This window comes from Salvelinus fontinalis, chromosome 28, assembly GCF_029448725.1.
Source record: "Salvelinus fontinalis isolate EN_2023a chromosome 28, ASM2944872v1, whole genome shotgun sequence".
NCBI classification, from domain to species: Eukaryota; Metazoa; Chordata; class Actinopteri; order Salmoniformes; family Salmonidae; genus Salvelinus; species Salvelinus fontinalis.
Genome location: NC_074692.1, coordinates 36,934,374 through 36,958,956, shown reverse-complemented (window position 1 = coordinate 36,958,956; position 24,583 = coordinate 36,934,374). Strand labels below are relative to the sequence as shown.

General features: G+C 45.0%; 1 pseudogene; it reads right to left on the bottom strand.

Moving 5' to 3' along the window:
• Nucleotides 1-1,293: 1,293 nt before the first annotated feature.
• Nucleotides 1,294-23,471, bottom strand: LOC129825781 (leucine-rich repeat-containing protein 74A-like; annotated as a pseudogene).
• Between the last annotated feature and the right edge of the window lie 1,112 nt (nt 23,472-24,583).

Below are 24,583 nucleotides of genomic sequence, written 5' to 3'. Positions count from 1 at the left end.
GTGGTTACATGTCATCTGTGGCCAGTTGGACATACTGCAAAATTCTCAAAAACAACGTTGGAGGCGGCTTATGGTAGAGAAATTAACATTTCATTATTTGACAACCGCTCTGGTGGACATTCCTGCAGTCAGCATGCCAATTGCTCGCTCCTTCAAAACTTGAGATATCTGTGGCATTGTGTTGTGTGACACAACTGCACATTTTACAGTGGCCTTTTCTTGTCCCCAGCATTGTGCACCTGTGTAATGATCATGCTATTTAATCAGCTTCTTAATATGCCACACCTGTCAGGTGGATGGATTATTTTGGTAAAGGAGAAATGCTCACTAACAGGGATGTAAACACATTTGTGCACAACATTTGAGAGAAATAAGCTTTTATGCGTATGAAACATTTCTGGGATCTTTTATTTCAGCTCATGAAACATGGGATCAGCACTTTACATGTTGTGTTTATATTTTTGTTCAGTGTACAGTAGTTACGTGACATATCTAAGACCGGCGAAATAGATCGAGATTAACTTCTCTCGCTAGCCGGCCAGCGTACAGGTTAAAAAACTAGGGGTAAACAAACAGTGACGTAAGTATGAGGCAACAGCTTTACTAGCTTTGTTGTCAGTGTTAGCAAGTTGGGTAATACATTAGAGTGGCAGAATAAGTACCATGCAAACCATTTGTTATTTTGACAACCAAGTAATGCCAAGAGTGTGCAAAGCCGTCATCAAGGCAAATGGTGGCTACTTTGAAGAATCTCAAATATAAAATATATTTTGATTTGTTTAACACTTTTTTGGTTACTACATGATTCCATATGTGTAATTTCATCATTTTGATGTCTTAACTATTATTCTACAATGTAGAAAGTAGTAAAAATAAAGAAAAACCCTTGAATAAGTAGGTGTGTCCAAACTTTTGACTGGTACTGTATATACTAGGCGGTGTCAGAGGAAGGCCCAAAAAAGACTCCAGTCACCCAATTAATAGACTGTTCTCTCTGCTACCACACGGCAAGCGGTACCGGAGCACCAATTCTAGGTCCAAAAGGCTCCTTAACAGCTTTTACCCCCAAGCCATAAGACTGCTGAACAATTAATCAAATGGCCACCCAGACTATTTACATTGACAACCCCCCCCCCCCCCCCTTTGTTTTTACACTGCTGCTTCTCGCTGTTTATTATCTATGCATAGTCACTTTATCCCTACCTACATGTACAAATTACCTCGACTGACCTGTACCCCCGCACATTGACTCTGTACCGGTACCCCCTGTTTATAGCCTCGTTACTTTTTGTTTTATTTTTTAGCGGATCGCACCTTCAGGGGGTACCCGATTGTTACTGTGGGGGAGAGATAATAATAAGTGTTTAGGGTGTGAGGCAAGCAAACTAAAACTGTTGCCTTTCAAAGAACCTTCTTACATTCTGAAGTGATGGCATAAGTCTTATAAAGATGTGCAACAACATTTCAACAAGTAAAGTCATGAGTTTAAATCCAATACTTTCTGTTTTACTATGCTGTCTTTATTAGGAGCGTCTGTTTAATAACTCTGAATGTTAGTTGAGAAAAGTGTATAAGCATAACATGCAAAAACCCTTATATTGATGTCCTCTTGAGTGTTGTTTTCTCTTAGAGCCTCTCCTAAAGCTACTGCTCCATCCTTCCCCAGACCATTATGGGACAGATATAGATCACCTAATCAATCATTTAAACAAGATCAGAGAAATCAATATAAATGGGTTAACAATTATCATTATGCTTTCTTTGGCCTCTGGCGTTCAAACGGTGAGGACTAGGTGCACTGGCGTAACACGGTTTCTCTGGCCCCCCTTCCTGAAAAATAATAAAATAAATTGAATATGTCAGCCAGACAGCCACTCACAAAGTATAGACTACCGATCGCTGTCCAAGGTGCTGAAATGTGTATGCGGCTGCCTATCGAATCGATGATATACTTTCTGTTGTGCCAGGGCATGTAGCCTACAGCTTTTCTTTAGCTAATGGATAAATGTTTATATGGGATGCCTAATAATTTTCTCATGTTAAGCATAACATTTTATGAAGCTATACACATTGTCGCAATGCTGTCATTTAGACTGCTGGTTGGCGACAATAACGTAATTACTTTTTTAGTACTTTTTTAAAGTTCGACATTTAAATAATGCAGATTGTAAAATACATTGTTGATGCAATAGCATACTAATCAGCTACCAATTGATTTAAAAACAATTTACAACTGTCCTGTATAGCCTACCTCAACCTGCATGACATGAGAAGTCCTCGCGCACTCTCCCAGCTTGGTTAGAAAGTTGTTTTGCTTAAACTAGTCTATTAATGCAAAATAATACGGTCAGTCAACCTTGGCGTCAGGTAGCCTAGTGGTTAGAGCGTTGGGCCAGTAACCGAAAGGTTGCTAAACGGAAAGGTTGCTAGATCGAATCCCCGAGCTGACAAGGTAAAAATCTGTCGTTCTGCCCCTGAACAAGGCAGTTAACCCACTGTTCCTAGGCCATCATTGTAAATAAAAATGTGTTCTTAACTGACTTGCCTATTTAAATAAAAAATAAAAATAACACTAGCTTACTAGAGATTGTTTCATTTTGCAGTGTGGCTTACTATCTATAGCTATATACAGTATTTAGCTGCTATTTACTATAGACTTTTACAAAAAAATATACATCGAGCAATTCTCCTAAAGTATTCTCTCTCTTTTGTTCTATGTAGAGGCCCATAGTAGCTACAGTATGTGACTGGCCTATAGTAGCTACAGTATGTGACTGGCCTATAGTAGCTACAGTATGTGACTGGCCTATAGTAGCTACAGTATGTGACTGGCCTATAGTAGCTACAGTATGTGACTGGCCCATAGTAGCTACAGTATGTGACTGGCCCATAGTAGCTGCAGTATGTGACTGGCCCATAGTAGCTACAGTATGTGACTGGCCTATAGTAGCTACAGTATGTGACTGGCCTATAGTAGCTACAGTATGTGACTGGCCTATAGTAGCTACAGTATGTGACTGGCCCATAGTAGCTACAGTATGTGAGCGGCCTATAGTAGCTACAGTATGTGACTGGCCTATAGTAGCTACAGTATGTGACTGGCCTATAGTAGCTACAGTATGTGACTGGCCCATAGTAGCTACAGTATGTGACTGGCCTATAGTAGCTACAGTATGTGAGCGGCCTATAGTAGCTACAGTATGTGACTGGCCCATAGTAGCTACAGTATGTGACTGGCCTATAGTAGCTACAGTATGTGAGCGGCCCATAGTAGCTACAGTATGTGACTGGCCTATAGTAGCTACAGTATGTGAGCGGCCTATAGTAGCTACAGTATGTGAGCGGCCTATAGTAGCTACAGTATGTGACTGGCCTATAGTAGCTACAGTATGTGACTGGCCTATAGTAGCTACAGTATGTGAGCGGCCTATAGTAGCTACAGTATGTGACTGGCCTATAGTAGCTACAGTATGTGACTGGCCTATAGTAGCTACAGTATGTGACTGGCCTATAGTAGCTACAGTATGTGACTGGCCTATAGTAGCTACAGTATGTGACTGGCCTATAGTAGCTACAGTATGTGACTGGCCCATAGTAGCTACAGTATGTGACTGGCCTATAGTAGCTACAGTATGTGAGCGGCCTATAGTAGCTACAGTATGTGACTGGCCTATAGTAGCTACAGTATGTGACTGGCCTATAGTAGCTACAGTATGTGAGCGGCCTATAGTAGCTACAGTATGTGAGCGGCCTATAGTAGCTACAGTATGTGAGCGGCCTATAGTAGCTACAGTATGTGACTGGCCCATAGTAGCTACAGTATGTGACTGGCCTATAGTAGCTACAGTATGTGACTGGCCTATAGTAGCTACAGTATGTGACTAGCCTATAGTAGCTACAGTATGTGACTGGCCCATAGTAGCTACAGTATGTGACTGGCCTATAGTAGCTACAGTATGTGACTAGCCCATAGTAGCTACAGTATGTGACTGGCCTATAGTAGCTACAGTATGTGACTGGCCTATAGTAGCTACAGTATGTGACTGGCCCACAGTAGCTACAGTATGTGACTGGCCTATAGTAGCTACAGTATGTGACTGGCCTATAGTAGCTACAGTATGTGACTGGCCTATAGTAGCTACAGTATGTGACTGGCCCATAGTAGCTACAGTATGTGACTGGCCCATAGTAGCTACAGTATGTGACTGGCCTATAGTAGCTACAGTATGTGACTGGCCCATAGTAGCTACAGTATGTGACTGGCCCATAGTAGCTACAGTATGTGACTGGCCTATAGTAGCTACAGTATATGACTGGCCCATAGTAGCTACAGTATGTGACTGGCTCATAGTAGCTACAGTATGTGACTGGCCTATAGTAGCTACAGTATGTGACTGGCCCATAGTAGCTACCCAGACAGTGTTTCCTGAGACATTGTGCATTATATGTCCATTGCGCTGCACACAATTTAAACTTAGTCTTGAATGATGCACGCCAAGATATACCACAGATAAGACTGTTGATTTTGTTACCACACATCTCAAATGCCGGTTCACCAGTATGAACGAAATCGCAAACTGCTTTTTTTGTTTAAGCCCTCAAGTAATGTTGTCCACTAAAGATGATAATCGGTTTGCATCTGCCAATTTATTGGCTGTCCAGTATCCAGACGACCTGTCCCCAGAGCTTTCTTTCTGGAATGTGCTGAGCCCGGCAATTAAGGAGAATGAGAGGCTCAATTAATAATGTTGCAGAATTGCTGTATTTGAAGCACCACTCCCTTCTGACCAGTTTCCCTGATGTTGCTATGGCAATCAAGCTGTGTTTAACCATCCCTGTAACTGTCTCTTCTGCGGAAAGATTGTTTTCTAAACTAAAACTGTCACGCCCTGATCTGTTTCACCTGTCCTTGTGCGTGTCTCTGACATCACTCCAGGTGTCGCCCATCTTCCCCACTTATCCCCTGGGTATTTATACCTGTGTTTTCTGTCTGCCTGTGCCAGTTTGTCTTGTTTGTTCAAGTCAACCAGCATTTTCTCAGTTCCTGTTTTTCCCCAGTCTCTCTTTTTCGCATCCTCCTGGTTTTGACTCTTGCCTGTCCTGACCCCGAGCCCACCTGCCTGACCACTCTGCCTGCCCCTGACCCTGAGCCCACCTGCCTGACCACTCTGCCTGCCCCTGACCCTGAGCCCACCTGCCTGACCACTCTGCCTGCCCCTGACCCTGAGCCCACCTGCCTGACCACTCTGCCTGCCCCTGACCCTGAGCCCACCTGCCTGACCACTCTGCCTGCCCCTGACCCTGAGCCCACCTGCCTGACCACTCTGCCTGCCCCTGACCCTGAGCCCACCTGCCTGACCACTCTGCCTGCCCCTGACCCTGAGTCTGCCTGCCTGACCACTCTGCCTGCCCCTGACCCTGAGTCTGCCTGCCTGACCACTCTGCCTGCCCCTGACCCTGAGCCCACCTGCCTGACCACTCTACCTGCCCCTGACCCTGAGTCTGCCTGCCTGACCACTCTGCCTGCCCCTGACCCTGAGCCCACCTGCCTGACCACTCTGCCTGACCTGACCCTGAGTCTGCCTGCCTGACCACTCTGCCTGCCCCTGACCCTGAGCCCACCTGCCTGACCACTCTGCCTGCCCCTGACCCTGAGCCTGCCTGCTGTCCTGTACCTTTGCCGCTACTCTGGATTATCGACCCCTACCTGCCTTGACCTGTCGTTTGCCTGCCCCTGTTGTTGCAATGGACATTGTAACTTCAACACAGTGCACTTGGGTCTTACCTGAAACCTGATAAAACCCCATAAAGATCTACCTAAGAATCATTAGGCTCTCGGTCTGATATGAGCTCTTGAACACCTGAGTAAGCTTCATTCATTGCACTGGCGCAACCATAGTCTTGACCATGACATTTGTTTACCGATATTCCCTTACTTTAAATCAGTTCAATCATTATTTTTTCAAGGCCTGAGGCACTTTGATCAGTCACATTCTTGAAGCCCAGGAAACAAACACTTAGCTTCCTAGTACATATGGAAATTAAAAAGGTTTATGAATGACGTTTTGGCGGGTAGATATCGATGACAGACACATGGGGCCTCAGAGCTCGTGGTCTCCCCTGCCTTGCGTCAGGTTGCGGTGGTGTCCAGTCAACCAGGGACTAGGTGTGTTACCCCAAGGCAGCATTATATCAGTAGCCTACAATATTTAGTCAAATGATCTGACATTTACCCCGCACTCCAATAGGAATTGGGTTTCACCAGTCCAATTCCAATTTGCAGACGAGGAGAGGGAGCCACTGTTGACTAATTGAGATGAAACGCAAGAGAGAGCAATACCGTCAGTGAAGACATTTTCATCACAATGATCAGAACTCCTTCCAAAACATGGTATTAACCGTTATAGATAGTGATGGCTCTCGATTTACCTAATGTGGCATTGAAGAAAGGTGAATGTAAACCAATAAAATGTCAGTATATCTTGATTGACACAGTTAATCATTAGGGCGGGGAATTGCTAGGGACCTCACGATAAGATACTTAGGTACCGATACGATATGTATTGCAATTCTCACGATTTGGTTCTGTGGTTTTATTGTGATACGATGTTCCACAAACAAATTGCTCACCATCTGTCTGCTGCAGAGGGACGAGAAAGAGCCATAATAATGCACCTGTTTTGCTCCCTATTTAGAACGAAGATGGAGAACAAGCTATGAAAGAAAAATACTGGAGTTTTGGTGCAGGTACAACCAACAAGCTCAAAAATAACATTACCATGGAGAGGGTTCCTCTCCCCCTACTTAAACAAAGCAATTGTCTCTGTTTCAATTATGCAGATCTTGCCTGAAGCTGCACAGTCTGGTTTGTCATTCACTCTCATCAGCACCAGAAGGTTTATGTCAGAAATTTCATCCACGTCCTAATTGAGTAGACTTTTAATGAAGGAGATTTCTTGACCTTTGAATGCCACAATCAACTACAGAAGCTGTGGTCTGTGGCTGCCTGCTCTGCATCAAAATGTCACCACTAGTGTGTGTGTGTGTGTGTGTGTGTGTGTGTGTGTGTGTGTGTGTGTGTGTGTGTGTGTGTGTGTGTGTGTGTGTGTGTGTGTGTGTGTGTGTGTGTGTGTGTGTGTGTGTGTGTGTGTGTGTGTGTGTGTGTGTGTGTGTGTGTGTGTGTGTGTGTGTGTGTGTGCGTTTTATAAACTCAATGATCGTCACCGACTGCAGTCTGTTGTCTGCAACGGATGTTATTAAGGCTGAGAAACACGCTCGCATTGAGGGATTGATTAGGGAATTGAGACCTTGAAATTGAAGGGATTCACTTTTGTTGAGCAGTTAGGACATACATCTGTTCATTTAACAGCCAAAGTGCTGGGAACTATAGTGGCTTGCGAAAGTATTCACCCTCCTTGGCATTTTTCCTATTTTGTTGCCTTAGAACCTGGAATTAAAATAGATTTTTGGGGGATTTGTGTTATTTAATTTACACAACATGCCTACCACTTTGAAGATGCAAAATATTTTTAATTGTGAAACAAAAGAAATAAGACAAAATAATTGAAAACTTGACCGTGCATATCTATTCACCCCCCAAGTCAATACTTTGTAGAGCCACCTTTTGCAGCAATTACAGCTGCAAGTCTCTTGGGGTATGTCTCTATCAGCTTGGCACATCTAGCCACTGGGATTTTTGCCCATTCTTCAAGGCAAAACTGCTCCAGCTCCTTCAAGTTGGATGGGTTCCGCTGGTGTACAGCAATATTTAAGTCATACCACAGATTCTCAATTGGATTGAGATCTGGGCATTGACTAGGCCATTCCAAGACATTTAAATGTTTCCACTTCTTTGTTGCTTTAGCAGTATGCTTAGGGTCATTGAAGGTGAACCTCCATCTCAGTCTCAAACATCTGGAAGACTGAGACAGGTTTCCCTCAAGAATTTCCCTGTATTTAGCGCCATCCATCATTCTTTCAATTCTGACCAGTTTCCCCGTCCCTGCCGATGAAAAACATCCCCACAGCGTGACGCTGCCACCACCATGCTTCACTGTGGGGATGGTGTTCTCGGGGTGATGAGAGGTGTTGGGTTTATGCCAGACATAGCGTTTTCCTTGATGGCCAAAAAGCTCAATTTTAGTCTCATCTGACCAGAGTACCTTCTTCCAAATGTTTGGGGAGTCTCCCACATGCCTTTTGGCGAACACCAAATGTGTTTGCTTATTTTCTTCTTTAAGCAATGGCTTTTTTCTGGCCACTCTTTTGTAAATCCCAGCTCTGTGGAGTGTATGGCTTAAAGTGGTCCTATGGACAGATACTCCAATCTCCGCTGTGGAGCTTTGCAGCTCCTTCAGGGTTATCTTTGGTCTCTTTGTTGCCTCTCTGATTTAATGCCCTCCTTGCCTGGTCCGTGAATTTTGGTGGGCGGCCCTATCTTGGCAAGTTTGTTGTGGTGCCATATTCTTTCAATTTTTTAATAATGGATTTAATGGTGCTTTGTGGGATGTTCAAAGTTTCAGATATTTTTTTAGAACAAAACCCTGATCTGTACTTCTCCAAAACTTTGTCCCTGACCTGTTTGGAGAGCTCCTTGGTCTTCATGGTGCCGCTTGCTTGGTGGTGTTGCAGACTCTGGGGCCTTTCAGAACAGGTGTATATATACTGAGATCATGTGACACTTAGATTGCACATTTAGGGGCATCATAGCAAAGAGGGTGAATAAATATGCACGCACCATTTTTCCATTTAAAAAAATAAAATAAAATTCCCGAAAAAGTCATTTTTTCCATTTCACTTCACCAATTTGGACTATGGTGTATGTCCATTACATGAACTCCAAATAAAAATCAATTTAAATTACAGGTTGTAATGCAACAAAATAGGAAAAACACCAAGGGGGTTGAATACTTTTGCAAGGCACTGTATACCAGAGGTGATGGTGGAGTGGAGACTTTATCCAGTCTTCTTTATAACAGTCATTTCTTTATAACTGTGTGACATAATCTTGTTTTTTTACCTCTTTTTCTCCCCAATTGGTAGTTACAGTCTTGTTTCATCGCTGCAACTCCCGTACAGACTTGGGAGAGGCAAAGGTGGAGAGTTGTGCGTCCTCTGAAACACAACCCAACCAAGCCACACTGCTTCTTAACACAATGCCCACTTAACCTGGAAGCCAGCCGCACCAATGTGTGAGAGGAAACACAGTACACATGGCGGTCGTGTCAGCATGCACTGCACCTGGCCCACCACAGGAGTTGCTAGTGTGCGATGGGACAAGGTCATCCCTGCCGGCCAAACCTTCCCCTAACCCGGACGACGCTGGGCCAATTGTGCGCCGCCTCATGGGTCTCCCGGTCAGCTACAACAGAGCCTGGACTCAAACCAGGATCTCTGATGGTACAGCTAGCAACTGCGATGTAGTGCCTTAGACCACTGCGCCACTCGGGAGGCCAGGACAGAATATTCTTTAATGGAAAAAGTCCTCGCCCAGAAGAATAGGAAAATTTCATGTTTTTACGGCCTATTTTGGAATTTTGTTATACTCTTTCAAAGTGTCTCAAGATGTCCCAACTTGATGTCTCCTCGACTCGAGACACCTTAAGACGAAGGTGATGGCTGGGTATGTTCTTTAGCACATTTGAGGTGTTCTTCAAGGCTGTTCTTGGACCACTGCTGTTCTAATTGTAAATGCACAGTTCCTCTCGATTCAGCACCTCACCACACCACACCCAAGACACACGTTCCTACCTGCCGCATCTCCCATGGTGTTGTGGCTAAGGTCTCACACATACACGCACACACACACACACACACGCACGCACGCACACACACACCCTACCGGCTGCATCTCCCATGGTGTTGTGACTGAGAGCTAGTGTCTCCAGCTTGGTGTTGGAGGTCAGGGCTTGGGCCAGGTGCTGTGCATCCCTGTCAGGGAGCTGGTTCCTGGAGAGGTGAGACCAGGATGGTGTCCTCCAGAAGCATAATGGAAAGGGACCGGGTACCATGCTTCCCCAGTCTGTTCTCCCCCAGGTCAACCTCTGGCAGAGGAACACACTGAGGTCAAGCAGGGTGAGTTACAGTGGAGTTAAACCATTCTGTTTTGTCTGTTCCAGTCTTGATGTTTCTAGGGAAATTGGCGCTACTTAATGCAATGGTAAAAACCTAACGTGATCTGAATTTAGCAGATATCTACGTGTATATCCCACAGTGGATCATTTTCTATACTCTTCTTGTCAGCGGTTAACCTATTATTCTAATAGCAGTGTCATTAAGGCATTGGGAGTGACAGTTATTAGTTGTGCAGTAAGGACAATTGGAATTGTGACGTGAATATAATGATACACTCAGCGGTGAAACAATCTGACATATCGACTGCTGAGGGAATGAACGTCAGCAGGTAGACCCTTAAGGGCCAACCAGGGTCCTTTATGTAAAAATAACAACGCTCGCTCTCCTCTCACTCCTCTCCCCTGGATCATGAACTGTGTGTGGCGCTAGCTAGACACTGACAATTTTAAATAGGGCCCTACTGTAGGTGTCGAGGCACAACCAGGGTGGCAGGGGTGAGGGTGGCACACAGGTGTGTGTGGGTGGCACCCCCGCCTCCCTGAGGCCCCGGAGCGGAGGTTGGAAGAGCACCCCCTGTGATGTAACAGTTCTCCTTTAACATGGTGGCCCCGCCCATCCCTTCCATCCAATTATCTCTGAGGTTGAGCTTCAGCAGGGAAGCGTTGGTTACCAAGGGAACCACCGGCACTTTGGTGCCCTGCAGAACATATTTCACACAAAGTGAGATTATTTTGTTTGTTTCTCTATCTCTCTTTTTTCATGAAGAGAGAAGGATGTGCTCTCGAATGAAGCAAGTGGGCTGTGAGAGCAGGTGTCTGTCTGTCTGTTTTATTTCCTATTAGGAATGCACCTCACCCATGATAAGGATGGCAGAATGACCTTGTTCTTTATTGAAGGACCTCTTATTAGGCTTGGGCGGTATACCATATGGGTCTTTCTATAAATAATGGGGCCAATGTGTGACATTGGGATCAATATTTCAAAATGGTTTGAAACCAAAATAAAAAAGATTTTTATGCAGTTCCACATTTTTTTATTTTTTTTATTTATTTCACCTTTATTTAACCAGGTAGGCTAGTTGAGAACAAGTTCTCATTTGCAACTGCGACCTGGCCAAGATAAAGCATAGCAGTGTGAACAGACAACAACACAGAGTTACACATGGAGTAAACAATAAACAAGTCAATAACATGGTAGAAAAAAATAGAATCTATATACAATGTGTGCAAAAGGCATGAGGAGGTAGGCAATAAATCGAATAATTACAATTTAGCAGATTAACACTGGAGTGATAAATCATCAGATGATCATGTGCAAGTAGAGATACCGGTGTGCAAAAGAGCAGGAAAGTAAATAAATAAAAACAGTATGGGGGTGAGGTAGGTAAATTGGGTGGGCTAAATACCGATGGACTATGTACAGCTGCAGCGATCGGTTAGCTGCTCAGATAGCAGATGTTTAAAGTTGTTGAGGGAGATAAAAGTCTCCAACTTCAGAGATTTTTGCAATTCGTTCCAGTCGCAGGCAGCAGAGAACTGGAAGGGTAGGCGGCCAAATGAGGTTTTGGCTTTAGGGATGATCAGTGAGATACACCTGCTGGACCGCGTGCTACGGGTGGGTGTAGCCATCGTGACCAGTGAACTGAGATAAGGCGGCACTTTACCTAGCATAGCCTTGTAGATCACCTGGAGCCAGTGGGTTTGACGACGAATATGTAGCGAGGGCCAGCCGACTAGAGCATACAGGTCGCAGTGGTGGGTGGTATAAGGTGATTTGGTAACAAAACAGATGGCACTGTGATAGACTGCATCCAGTTTGCTGAGTAGAGTATTGGAGGCTATTTTGTAGATGACATCGCCGAAGTCGAGGATCGGTAGGATGGTTAGTTTTACTAGGGTAAGTTTGGCAGCGTGAGTGAAGGAGGCTTTGTTTCGAAATAGAAAGCCGACTCTAGATTTGATTTTGGATTGGAGATGTTTGATATGAGTCTGGAAGGAGAGTTTGCAGTCTAGCCAGACACCTAGGTACTTATAGATGTCCACATATTCTAGGTCGGAACCGTCCAGGGTGGTGATGCTAGTCGGGCGTGCGTTTTCCCTCTAAGCACATGTGTACTTAGAGGGGAAAAAAGTGAATATATGCAACATCATAGGCCTAGGACTATGCATCCTTTAAGCAGGGTTCACCCAGACAATGGCAACTCAATGTTATACACTTGTATCATTTATATAATTGTACATATAGGGCCTAATATAGAACCGCCTCCCCCCCAAAAAATAAGTATGCAGAAAGTGTTAAAAAAGTAGGCCACTTTAGGGAAAAAAAATGTAGACCTTGCCAATGCACTGATATTCAAATTATTATAAAATATGTGAGAATAACGTGGACATTGCCTGACTAAATAGAGATGTTCTGTAGCCTGTGTAGCTGACGCAGGCACACATAAGAAAGCCATGCATAGCGGTAGCATTAATCTCATCATCTTTGCTGTAGCCTGTGTAGCTGACGCAGGCACACATAAGAAAGCTATGCATAGCGGTAGCATTAATCTCATCATCTTTGTTTTTATCATGAGAAAGTGACCGAAAACCAGGTTCCTTTTTTAATAATTTGTATGGAAAGCCAAGTTGAAGGCAACATCAGATGTTGTTGTCCTCATAATAACCTCACATGGTTTTACTGCAACAGAATAGCACAACACCATTCAATTGAAGCAACCTGAAAGTGGCCACATCTCTCACAAAAACTGATCAAAAATGAATTTACGGATAATTATAAGGGTGCAGAAGATCTCATAAATTGGCTACAATAATTACAATAACTTTTCAAGCAACATATTTAGGAAATGTCAGATTTTCTAGGTAAGCATACTTCAGTATTGAATTTCTGAGCTTCAAATTCAAGTTCAAGTAGGCTACTTCAAGCCCCTTGTATTGATTAAAATTGCAGGTCTAACATGGTAACAAAGTGTATTTGTCATGTTATTTCATTACCAGATCATATTGTCAATAAGCCCACTAGGCTATGTAATTGTTGTCATTATATCCAGAATAATTAATAGGAATAGCTCTGCGTGTTGCGCAATAGTGTATACTACACGATTTTACACGATTTCACATACAGTGGGGCAAAAAGGTATTTAGTCAGCCACCAGTTGTGCAAGTTCTCCCACTTAAAAAGATGAGAGAGGCCTGTAATTTTCATCATAGGTACACTTCAACTATGACAGACAAAATGAGAAAAGAAATCCAGAAAATCACATTGTAGGATTTTTAATGAATTTATTTGCAAATTATGGTGGAAAATAAGTATTTGGTCACCTAAATTGTGTGTCATCTAAATTGTGCATCGTCTGGAATAATACATTATGGCCTTTCTCTTGCATTTCAAAGATGATGGTACAAAAAAATGCATGTTTTTTTCTCTGTATTACCTTTTACCATATCTAATGTGTTATATTCTCCTACATTAATTTCACATTTCCACAAGCTTCAAAGTGTTACCTTTTAAATGGTATCAAGAGTATGCATATCCTTGCTTCAGGTCCTGAGCTACAGGCAGTTAGATTTGGGTATGTCATTTTAGGCATTTTTTTTTAAAAGGGACGGATCCTTAAGAGGTTTTAACGACAGTAACGATTTAGGTTTAAAGTATCAAGGTAAGGTGACTCTTTTAGTTAGAAGCATTCGATTTTGCAATGCATACATTGATGGAATATACAAGGATTACAAAAGGGTTCTTCGGCTGTCCCTTTCTGGTTCCAGGTAGAACTCTTTTCTCTGTGTAAAGGGTTCTACATGGAACTCAAAAGGGTTCTACCGGGAACCATAAATTGTTCTTGAAAGGGTTCTCCTATGGGGACAGGTGAAGAACCCTTTTAGGTTCTAGATAGCACCTAGGCATGATCCCCCTTAATGTAAAAATTGTCTGATTATGACTTTTCAACAGCTGTAACAAGTTGTCTAGTGTCGGAAATCGTCACTGGTACCCTAGTTTATAGAAATACCCATATATAGTGAGCTCCAAGAGTATTGGGATAGTTATACATTTCTTGTTGTTTTGGCTCTGTACTCCAGGACTTTGGATTTGAAATTATACAATGACTTTGAGGTTAAAGTGCAGACTATTGTACATAGACCTCGAAAAATACTTGGGCAAATAGGCGTACATAGCCCCACCAAAATTATTGGGCAAATAGGCGTAAATATCATAACCCCCGAAAAATACTAACCTCCCCTGTTATTGTAATGGTGAGTGTCACGTTCACTGTCTTCAAACTCCCTGTCATAGATGAGCCAAGGCGCAGCGTGCATGTAATTCCACATTTCTTTTAATCGTAGTGAAACTTTCACAAAAAGAACAGGTTAACAGAAACAAACGTGACGCAACCGTGGCGCACACAAACACACACCGAAAGTAAATAATTAACCACAACATTAGGTGGGAAAAAGGCTGCCTAAATATGATTCCCAATCAGAAACAACGATAGACAGCTGCCTCTGATTGGGAACCACACTCGGCCAAAAACAAAGAAATAGAAAACATAGAATGCCCAACCAAATAGAGAAATAAAACAGCTCTCTAAGGTCAGGGCGTGACAGTGAGAGGTTAGCATGTCTTGGGGGTATGATATTTGTGCATCTGTAAGTTTCTCACTCATCATTATTCATGATTCATTCAGGACTATCTGTAATTACGGTAGCATCCACATGAATGTAGAAGTGTTTAGAAACATATTCTTATTTACAATAAAAGTAACTCGAAAATGGCAATAAATGATTTACCATTAATTTCATTCATAGCGGCAGTGTTGTTATTATAGAATGGCACAAGGTCGGCAAGACAATCTGGATACCGAACAAGCCTACCTCTCATGTCCGAGAGGATTTAGTTGCCTGGTTTAATAATATAGGAGATGCTCCATTGTTTAAATTGAATGAAACAGACAGCGTTCATGCAGAGGGAGGCATGGGGTCAGTGAATGAGACCTTCTAAGAACAATGAAAATGTTTTGGGGCTAATGACAGAGTAAAAGACTGAAAGACGACTCACTTGAGCATTTTTCTTTCTTTCTTTTTTTCACCTTAGCTTCAGCCTCCAGTCAGCCAGCTGTATCAGTAGAGTTGCAGAAGACAGTATGCAGAAGACATCAATCTAGATTATCTACTGGGCAATTAGATAACAAGCATATGGCTGGCTACTTTGGTTTATCAGAGCTGTTTCAGAGCTGTTTTAAGTGCACAGCTTTTTCGGATCCAAGTAAGTTTTCACTTGAATCCTCCGTATACAGTATATGACAGTGGTATGAAGCCTTAATGATAGAAAGTTAAAGTAAAGAGCAACTGAATCCACTCATGTTTACATTATTTTAACAGGGTCCTGGTCACTACTGCTGGAATGGCGTCGACAGACAGACATGGCGGCTCTGCTTCTAGCTCCTAAGCTACTTAGCAGTATTTAGTTTTTTTGTGTGTTATTTCTTACATTATTAGTCCAGAATGTTTTTTGTGTTATTACATACAGCCAGAAATAACTTTTGAATATCAGAGCAGCGGTAACTCACCAGCATCACGATCAGAAATACGACTTTCCCGAATTGGATAATTTGTACGTACCCCAATTGAACTTATCCCAGAGGCTGCTCCAAGACGCCGCCAGCGGAGAAGAGGTATTCGAGGGGACTTCTAATCCGACTCAGGAGGCATGCACACCATCCACTATTTCTCGCTAATGTTCAGTTTCTAGACAATAAAGTAGACGAGCTCAGGGCGAGGATTGCATTACAGATTAAACGGCTTCCTACTAAATTCTTTATCGTACAATATGCATATTATTACTATTATTGGATAGACAACAGTCTCTAGTTTCTATAGGCGTTGGAATTTTGTCTCTGAGTGGAACAGAACTCATTCTACAGCAATTTCCCTGACATGGAGTCAGATTTCACACATTTTGGCCCCTGATCTGGAGTCAGTTTAAAGGCCACTGTGAACGCTATCAGGATACGGACACTGCTTACGTCTTCCCCTGGATGCCTTTACGTGATGACGATTTGAATGGTATCGATTGCGCAATCACAGCCCCTATAAAACAAAAACATGTGTAGGTAGGAACTCCTTTCCAGCTGCGTCGGGCGCGCGGTGGACACCGACCCTGCTCTTTTTCCAAGCATTAGTGTAGCCAGTTATATTTCTCCGGTCATGTTTCTACTCGTTATAGGAGTTAAAAACATCATAAGTGTCACGACTTCTGCCGAAGTCGTTGCCTCTCCTTGTCCGGGCGGTGTTCGGCGGTCGACTTCACCGGCCTTCTAGCCATCATCGATCCATTTTTCGTTTTCCATTGGTTTTGTCTTGTCTTCCCACACACCTGTTGTCAATCCCATTCATTACCTGTTGTGTATTTAACCCTCTGTTTCCCTTCATGTGTTTGTCAGAGATTGTTTTATGTCAAGTGTTGTTTGATTGGTGTATAGGTGCGCGACGGGTCCTCGTACCCATTTTTATTTAATGTATATATATTTCTCGTGTTTGGAGCATGTCATGGTGATTTATTAAAAGTCTCCATCTACACTTCATTTACTCTCCTGCGTCTGACTTCCCTGCCACCTATACACACGACGTTGACAGAATCTCTGACCATAAAAATGAAGTCAGCAGGAGGAGGCACTTCACTAAAGGAGGTTGAGGAACGCGTCATGGAACAAGCGGAGGAGATTGACAGTCTGTGCGCTGCCATGGATCGCATTGTCCAGAATATGGACCGCTGGAAGAGACAGGGAGCTTTTCCAGCACCTCCACCATCACCTGGAATTCCTTTGAACGCTTTTTCTCTTCCGGAACAGAACAGGATCCAGTTATCCCTACCCACGGGATACAATGGAGATATTGCCAGCTGCCAGGGTTTTCTCCTAAAACTGAACTTGTATCTGGCCACGGTCTCTTCAGCACCATCAGACCGTGAGAAAAGCTCCGCCCTCGTCTCATGCCTTACCGGGAAAGCCCTGGAGTGGGCCAACGCTGTGTGTGGAGAGGATAAGGCGTTGGACCATTTTGAGGAGCTCATCTGCCATTTCCGGAAGGTATTCGACCACCCATCCGAAGGCAGAGCAGCAGGTGAGCTCCTCTATCATCTGAGGCAGGGGACGAGGAGTGCTCAGGAGTTCGCTTTGGAGTTTAGGACTTTGGCTGCCGGCGCTGGATGGAGCGACAGGGCCCTGATCGACCACTACCGTTGTAGTCTACGCGAGGACGTCCGTCGGGAGCTGGCCTGTAGAGACACCACCCTCAACTTCGACCAGCTGGTGGATATGTCCATCAGGCTGGACAACATGCTGGCTACTCGGGGACGTCTAGATCGGGGTCTGGTTGTTCCATCCTCCCGCACTCTCTCTCCCGAACCTATGGAATTGGGAGGGATGGTGCGCAGGGAGACCGGAGGGGGTACCCGCTCGAGCACCATCTATGATCGCAGAGATCACACTGCTGATCGGTGCCGGGTTGGTTCCTCTGGGAATAGAGAAGGCAGGCAGGGCACTCTGGCATCACCCCAGGTGAGTAGGCACCATACTCATCCAGAGCCCTCTGCTGCACTTATGTTTGTCTCTGTCACTTTTCCGGATTTTTCCCTGCATTCCCAGTATAAGGCGCTAGTAGATTCAGGCGCGGCTGGGAATTTCATTAATAAAAACTTAGCTTATAGTTTAGGGATTCCTATTGTTTCTGTGGATATGCCTTTCCCTATTCATGCCTTAGATAGTCGACCAATAGGGTCAGGGTTTATCAGGGAGGTCACCGCACCTTTGTCTATGATAACGCAGGAGGGTCACAAGGAGAAGATTAGTCTTTTCCTTATTGATTGCCCTGCATATTCTGTGGTGTTAGGCCTACCCTGGTTAACTACTCATAACCCCACTGTTTCTTGGCCACAGAGGGCTCTCACGGGGTGGTCGCGAGAGTGCTCAGGTAGGTGTGTAGGGGTTTCCGTTGGTGCTACTACGGTGGAAAGTCCAGACCAGGTTTCCACCGTGCGCATTCCCCCAGAATATGCCGATTTGGCACTCGCCTTCTGTAAAAAGAAGGCGACTCAATTACCACCCCATCAACAGGGGGATTGTGCGATAGATCTCCTGGTAGACGCTGCATATCCCAGGAGTCACGTGTATCCTTTGTCGCAAGCGGAGACAGTGGCTATGGATAATTATATCTCTGAATCCCTGCGTCAGGGGTTCATTCAGCCATCTATTTCACCCGCCTCTTCGAGTTTCTTTTTTGTGAAGAAGAAGGATGGCGGTTTACGCCCGTGCATTGATTATCGAGACCTTAATAAAATCACGGTAAAATATAGTTACCCGCTACCGTTGATCAATACAGTATTGGAGTCAATGCGCGGGGCCCGCTTCTTCACAAAATTGGATCTCAGGAGTGCGTACAATCTGGTGCGTATTAGGAGGGGTGATGAGTGGAAGACGGCATTTAGCACCACCTCAGGTCATTATGAGTACCTGGTCATGCCATATGGGTTGATGAATGCTCCATCAGTCTTCCAATCATTTGTAGATGAGATCTTCAGGGACCTGAACGGGCAGGGTGTCGTGGTGTATATCGATGATATTTTGATATACTCTGCTACACGCGCCGAGCATGTGTCCTTGGTGCGCAGGGTGCTTGGTCGCCTGTTGGAGCATGATCTATATGTCAAGGCTGAGAAATGCTTGTTCTTCCAACAATCCATCTCCTTCCTAGGGCATCAGATTTCCACTTCAGGAGTGGAAATGGAGAGCGACCGCATTACAGCCGTGCGTAATTGGCCGACTCCAACCACGGTAAAGGAGGTGCAGCGTTTTTTAGGGTTTGCCAATTACTACCGGAGATTTATCCGGGGTTTTGGTCAGGTTGCCGCTCCCATTACCTCACTGCTAAAGGGGGGACCGGTGCACTTGCAGTGGTCGGCCGAGGCGAATAGGGCTTTTGGACAACTGAAGGCTCTGTTTACCTCGGCGCCTGTGTTGGCTCATCCGGATCCCTCTTTGCCATTCATAGTAGAGGTGGACGCATCCGAAGCTGGGATAGGAGCAGTGCTCTCTCAGCATTCGGGTGTGTCACCGAAGCTTCGCCCCTGTGCTTTCTTTTCGAAGAAGCTCAGCCCGGCGGAGCGTAACTATGATGTGGGGGACCGAGAGCTGTTAGCTGTCGTAAAAGCCTTGGAGGTGTGGAGGCATTGGCTTGAGGGGGCTAATCACCCTTTTCTCATCTGGACTGACCACCGCAATCTGGAGTACATCCGGCAGGCGAAGAGACTAAATCCTCGCCAGGCAAGGTGGGCCATGTTTTTCACTCGTTTTGTGTTTACGCTTACTTACAGACCAGGCTCCCAGAACGTCAAGGCAGACGCATTGTCTCGGCTGTATGACACAGAGGAGCGACCCATGGATCCCACTCCCATACTCCCAGAGTCGTGTTTGGTGGCGCCAGTAGTGTGGGAGCTGGACGCGGACATTGAGCGGGCGTCACGTGCAGAGCCCTCTCCTCCTGAGTGTCCAGCTGGTCGTCTGTACGTTCCGTCTGCTGTCCGCGACCGATTGATTTATTGGGCTCACACATCACCCTCCTCTGGTCATCCTGGGATAGGTCGGACGATGCGCTGTCTTGATGGGAGGTACTGGTGGCCCACTTTAGCTAAGGACGTGAGGATTTATGTTTCCTCCTGTTCGGTGTGCGCCCAGTGCAAGGCTCCTAGACACCTGCCTAGAGGTAAGCTTCTACCTTTACACGTTCCTCAACGGCCGTGGTCGCACCTGTCAGTGGATTTTTTGACTGATCTTCCACCTTCACAGGGTTACACCACGATCCTGGTCGTTGTGGATCGGTTCTCTAAGTCCTGTCGTCTTCTCCCTTTGCCCGGTCTCCCTACGGCCTTACAAACTGCGGAGGCCCTGTTTACACATGTTTTCCGGCATTATGGGGTGCCTGAGGATATAGTGTCTGATCGGGGTCCCCAGTTCACGTCAAGGGTCTGGAAGGCGTTCATGGAACGTCTGGGGATCTCGGTTAGTCTTACCTCAGGTTTTCACCCCGAGAGTAATGGGCAGGTGGAGAGAGTTAACCAGGATGTGGGCAGGTTTCTGCGGTCCTATTGCCAGGACCGGCCGAGGGAGTGGGCGAAGTTCGTGCCCTGGGCAGAGATGGCCCAGAACTCGCTACGTCACTCCTCCACTAACCTTACCCCTTTTCAATGTGTATTAGGGTATCAGCCGGTTCTGGCTCCTTGGCATCAGAGTCAGACCGAAGCTCCTGCGGTGGACAATTGGTTTCGGCACGCTGAGGAAACTTGGGAGGCAGCCCACGTCCACCTTCAGCGTGCCATAAGGCGCCAGAAAATTGGCGCAGACCGTCGCCGCAGTGAGGCCCCGGTGTTCGTACCAGGGGACAGGGTCTGGCTCTCGACCCATTTTGGATTCGAGACGTCGGGCGAGGGGCCTTCAGTACCTCGTGGACTGGGAGGGGTACGGGCCGGAGGAGAGATGCTGGGTTCCGGTGGAGGACGTTTTAGATCCTTCCATGTTAAACGAATTCCACCGCCTCCATCCGGATCGCCCTGCACCTCGCCCTCCGGGTCGTCCCAGAGGCCGGTGTCGACGCGCTGCTGGAGCCGTGCGTCAGGGGGGGGGGGGGTAATGTCACGACTTCTGCCGAAGTCGTTGCCTCTCCTTGTCCGGGCGGTGTTCGGCGGTCGACTTCACCGGCCTTCTAGCCATCATCGATCCATTTTTCATTTTCCATTGGTTTTGTCTTGTCTTCCCACACACCTGTTGTCAATCCCATTCATTACCTGTTGTGTATTTAACCCTCTGTTTCCCTTCATGTGTTTGTCAGAGATTGTTTTATGTCAAGTGTTGTTTGATTGGTGTATAGGTGCGCGACGGGTCCTCGTACCCATTTTTATTTATTGTATATATATTTCTCGTGTTTGGAGCATGTCATGGTGATTTATTAAAAGTCTCCATCTACACTTCATTTACTCTCCTGCGTCTGACTTCCCTGCCACCTATACACACGACGTTGACAATAAGGTAGTTAATTTAAACCGTTTTATAGCAATTTATATCCGTTTAGTGCGATTTTGGGACATTTATTTCTGAGACACTGTGAATCTCTGGGCACGGTTCCAGTTCATGCCGAGCGCAATGGGCATTTCTACATGGCAAGAGGACAGCTTTCGACCAAAAGACGATTAGACCCAAGAAAGGATTCTTTGCCCAAGATTCTAAAGGAAGAACAGCTCAAAGTAGGAACAATTTATTATGATAAATCGTGTTTCTGTCGAGAAATGTTAATCGCTTATGACGCCATCTTTTTAGACGTAGCTTCGCTTGGCGCAAACTGTATTGAAAAGTAAGGATAATTAAAAAAATGTAAATCAGCGATTGTATTAAGAATTAAATTGTCTATCAATCGCTGTCCACCCTATATTTTTTAGTCACGTTTATGAGTATTTATGTATACGACTAGATCACTGTCTAATATGGCGCACGACATTGTCTGACCAGCTGGGCAACTTTTGTCATTGTCTAACCATGATTTTGGTGGCTAAATATGCACATTTTCGAACAAACTGTATATGTATGTTGTAATGTGATGTTACAGGAGTGTCATCTGAAGAATTCTGAGAAGGTTAGTGAAAAAATTAATATATTTTGGCGATGTTTACGTTATCGCTCTCTTTGGCTAGAATCAATGCTCTGGTAACGTTTGCATATGTGGTATGCTAATATAACGATTTATTGTGTTTTCGCTGTAAGACACTTAGAAAATCTGAAATATTGTCTGTATTCACAGGATCTGTGTCTTTCGATTAGTGTATGCTGTGTATTTTTACGAAATGTTTGATGATTAGTAATTAGGTAAACACGTTGCTCAATGTATTTGTTCTAGTCTATTTGTGACGGTGGGTGCAATTGTAAACTCTGATATCTACCTGAAATATGCAAATTTTTCTAACAAAACCTATCCTATACCATAAATATGTTATCAGACTGTCATCTGGTGAGGTTTTTTCTTGGTTAGTGGCTATCAATATCTTAGTTTAGCCGAATTGGTGATAGCACCTGATGGAGTAAGAAACTGATGGAGTTAGAAAAGTGGTGTCTTTTGCTAACGTGGTTAGCTAATAGATTTACATATTTTGTCTTCCCTGTAAAACATTTTAAAAATCTGAAATGGTGGCTTTATTCACAAGATCTGTATCTTTCATTAGGTGTCTTGGACTTGTGATTTAATGATATTTAGATGCTACTATTTAATTGTGACGCTATGCTAGGCTATGCTACTCAGTGTGGGGGGGGTGGGGGGTGATCCCGGACCCGGGGTAGATACTCGTGAAAGGTTAACTACTGTTGGTGTGATTGTGATAACATTCAGAAACTCAAGTTATTTTGTTCACCCCACCTAGAATACCTCACAATCAAATGCCGACCATATTACCTCCCTTGATAATTCTCTTCAGTTATAGTCACAGCCATGTATATTGCCCCTCTAGCCGATACCATGACGGCCCTCAAGGAACTACACTGGACTTCATGCAAACTGGAAGCTACATATCCTGAGGCCGCATTTATTGTAGCTGGGGATTTGAATAAAGCAAATTTGAGGAAAACAATACTGAAGTTTTATCAACACATTGACTGTAGTACTCACTCTAGAAAAACACTCGACCACTGTTACTCCCCCTTCCAAAAAGCCTGCAAGGCCCTCCCCACCCTCCCTTCGGAAAATCAGATCACGACTCCATTTTGCTCCTCCCTTCCTGTAGGCAGAAAATTAAACACGAAGTACCCATGCTAAGGTCTATTCAACGCTGGTCTGACCAATCGGAATCCATGCTTCAAGATTGTTTTGATCACGCGGACTGGGATATGTTCCGGGTAGCCTCTGAGAATAACATTCAGGTATACACGGACACAGTGACTGAGTTCATCAGGAAGTTTATAGGGGATGTTGTTCCCACTGTGACTATTAAAACCTAGAAATTAAAACCAGAAACCGTGGATAGATGGATAAACTGAAAGCGCGAACCACTGCATTTAACCATGGCAAGATGACTGGGAATATGGTCGAATACAAACAGTGTATTTATTTCCTCCGTAAGGCAATCAAACAGGTAAAACGTCAGTACAGAGACAAAGTGGAGTTGCAATTCAACGGCTCAGACACGAGACGCATGTGGCAGGGTCTACAGACAATCACGGTTCACAAAGGGAAAAACAGCCATGTCGCAGACGTCTTGCTCCCGGACGTCTTGTTACCGGACAAGCTAAACACTTTCTTGGCTCGCTTTGAGGATAACACAGTGCCACCGATGCAGCCTGATACCAAGGACTGCGGGATCTCGTTCTCCATGGCCGATGTGAGTGAGTCATTTATGCGTGTTAACCCTCGCCAGGCTGCCGGCCCAGACGGCATCCCCAGCTGCGACCACAGACCATACGCAGACTAGCTAGCTGAGTGTTTACGGACAAATTCCATCTCTCCCGATCCCAGTCTGCTCTCCCCACCTGCTTCAAGATGTTCACCATTGTTCCTGTACCCAAGAAAGCAAATGTAACTGAACAAAATGACGACCGCCCCGTAGCACTCAGTTCTGTCATCATGAAGTGCTTTGAGAGGCTAGATAAGGATCATGTCTCCTCTACCTTACCTGACACCCTAGACCCACTCCAATTTGCTTACCGCCCCAATAGATCCACAGACGATACAATCGCCGTCGTACTGCACACTGCCCTATCCCATCTGGACATGAGGAATACCTACGTAAGAAGGCTGTTCATTGACTATAGCTCAGCATTCAACACCATAGTACCCTCCAAGCTCATCATTAAGCTCGGGGCCCTGGGTCTGAACCCCGCCCTGTGCAACTGGCTCCTGGACTTCCTGACGGGCCACCCCCAGGTGGTGAAGGTAGGAAACAACACCTCCATTTTGCTGATTCTCAACACAGGGGCCCCACACACAGAGACGCACAGAGATGCATACAAAGCTCCCCCTCGCCCTCCATTTGGCAAATCTGATATAATTCTATCCTCCTAATTCCTGCTTACAAGCTAAAATTTACGCTGGAAGCACCAGTGACCCGGTCTATAAAAAAGTAGTCAGATGAAGCAGATACTAAACTACAGGACTGTTTTGCTAGCACAGACTGGAATATGTTTCGGGATTCTTCCGATGACATTGAGGAGTACACCACCACGTCAGTCACTGGCTTTATCAATAAGTGCATCGAGGACGTCATCCCCACAGTGACTTTATGTACATACACCAACCAGAAGCCATGGATTACAGGCAACATTCGCACTGAGCTAAAGGGTAGAACTGCCACTTTCAAGGAGCTAGACTCTAACTCAGAGGCTTGTAAGAAATTCCGCTATGCCCTGCGACGAACCATCAAACAGGCAAAGCATCAATACAGGACTAAGATTGAATCATACTACACCGGCTCCGACACCTGTCTGATA